Below are 2,516 nucleotides of genomic sequence, written 5' to 3'. Positions count from 1 at the left end.
ATTGTCTCTCAAGAGGACTAATAAGAGTTTTCTGGTTGCTATTCTAAAAAACACCAATGAGAGCTTAGCTGGGAAAGGGTAAGAGGGGGAATTTATTACTTGGAAGTCTTCCCAAACTATCATCTGAGTCACATTTTCTGTTTTAAACTCCTCTTTACTAAGTAAGGATGGAGATCCACAGATTTTTAGTTGAAGCCCCTGACAATTACTGAGTGTCTACAAAATAATTCTGCCACCTTTTTTTTTTACCAGAATAAATATTGAAAATTTGAGTAAGAAGGGTACATGTAATTAGAGAGAAATCAGTTTTCCAATTTTAACATTTGCATGTAAATAACTCATCCATATGATTTCAATGCATAGTCAAAGAATGTCACTTCTACATCTGTGATTCTCTAATATTGGTGAAAAGAGAAATCTTTAGAAATAAGGGAAAATGAATATAGGATTCTGGGGGAAGTGAAGGTGGTAGCACAATGTTAAAACTGTGATGAAAAGAATGTTGCATAAAGAAATAACTAAAAATACACAATGTATTCAGCCCTGGTAAGTCTATCAATCTCTTCCACCACACAGGTATCTTGCGGGCAGGAATCATGTCTTATCATTCATCATCTGCTGCCATATTCCCAACTACCCTTCTCTGCACTTAGTCACTAGTGGGATTGAATTTTATAGATGTCAAAAGATTAAAAACTATTTATTTTAGAGATAACTTTTCTTCAGAAGAGTTTATTCGAATATTTATTAGTGAACAAGAGCCAATATACAAAGTAACAAGAAGATTAAAGGATACAGACCAAACAGATCTTTCTATGAATAGGTAAGCCTTATCTAACGAAGTGCTCTTTCCCATGTATATAATTTCCCTACATTAAGGATTTTGAAGATTTATTTTAAAAAATGATTAGAAGTAATTAGAAGTATTACTCCAGGTGACCTCTGGGACTTCCTAGAATTGATGCTGCCCTCCATTAGACTGCCCTCCATGTGACACTATGAATCCAGTCTTATCCTTGGGACCTTTCTTCAAAATCATCAAGCATTGGCAACAATCTCACTATTTCTATATATATGTTACAGTCTCTGGACTCCTTTCTTACTGAACCTTCCTCAAGAATTAGAAATCTTTGCTAATGCAAAATAGTCTTTTCTCAATGATTTTATTTAGAGCAACTTTGACATCCTTCTTCCTTAGGCTGTAAATTAGGGGGTTCAACATTGGCACAATAATGGTATAAAACACAGAAGACACTTTGCTTTGGTCCATGGAGCTGACATTTGATGGCTGCAGGTACATGAAAGCTGCAGAACCATAGAAGATTGTAACAGCCAATATGTGGGAGCTGCATGTGCTGAAGGCTTTGGACCTGCCCTCAGTGGAGTGGATTCGCAGGATGCTAGCAATGATGGAGATACAGGAGCCAAAGATGGTCAAGGTTGGTGCAAGAATATTAAATACAGTGGGGCACAAAAGAACCACTATATTGATAAATGTGCTGGAGCAGGAGAGCTCCAGAAGTGGAAAAATGTCACAGAAGTAATGGTTGATAATTTTAGCTTTGCAGAAAATCACTCTTTGCATGCAAACTGTGTAAGCTGTGGCACCAATCAAGCCCATCATATATACCTCAACTATCAACCAGGAGCAGACCTGATAAGACATGGTGACATTGTAAAGCAATGGATTACAGATGGCAACATAGCGATCATATGCCATCACAGCCAACATATGACTTTCTGATACAATAAAAAAAAATGAAGAAGTAGAGCTGAGTCATGCATTCAGAGTAGGAGATGGTGTTCTTCTCTGTCACAAAGTTCACCAGCATTTTGGGGGTAATGACAGTGGAATAGCAGAGATCAATGAAGGACAAACTGCTGAGGAAATAGTACATGGGGGTGTGCAAGTGAGAACTGAGCCCAATCAGTGTGATCATGCCCAGGTTCCCTACCACTGTGACTATATAGACTCCTAGGAAGAAAAGAAAGAGGGGCAGCTGGAGCCCTGGTTTGTCTCTTAGCCCAGCGAGGATGAACTCAGTCACTGTGGAGTGATTTCCTGCTGCCATTTTCCTCTGGGAATTCTATGGAGGAAGAAAAGAAGAAATTTGAGATAGGTGTTTATTTATGCAGTGTGAATCAGATGCAAGTCTTATTCATTCAAGTATCTCCAATTCTCTCCCCTTGTCCCTGGTCTCTGTTGGAAGTTAATACTCTGAGATTCCAGTATTATGTGTCGTGCAAATGGACATCAGATAGAATTATATCTTTTTTGTGTGTGTGTTCTGTAAGAGTTGGTCTTAGTCTGACCACTCTCTAAACATCCAACTAACAGCTCTGATAACTTAGAATATTGAATGTTCTGACCCTGGTGGTACATTGGTTTAGCACTGGGCTGCTCACTGGAAGGTTGGCAGTTCAAACCAACTCACTGATTCTGCTGGTGAAAGACCTGAATATCTGCTCATGTAAATATTACAGCACAGAAAACCGTATGGAGTAGTTCTATTCTG

General features: G+C 38.6%; 1 pseudogene; it reads right to left on the bottom strand.

Moving 5' to 3' along the window:
• Positions 1–1,120: 1,120 nt before the first annotated feature.
• LOC135227697 (olfactory receptor 8G50-like) lies at positions 1,121–2,072 on the bottom strand (annotated as a pseudogene).
• Positions 2,073–2,516: the final 444 nt, after the last annotated feature.

This window comes from Loxodonta africana, chromosome 15 (genome assembly GCF_030014295.1).
Source record: "Loxodonta africana isolate mLoxAfr1 chromosome 15, mLoxAfr1.hap2, whole genome shotgun sequence".
Lineage (NCBI taxonomy): Eukaryota > Metazoa > Chordata > Mammalia > Proboscidea > Elephantidae > Loxodonta > Loxodonta africana.
Note: the sequence above shows the minus strand (reverse complement) of the source record. Positions and strands in the feature narration are given on the sequence as shown.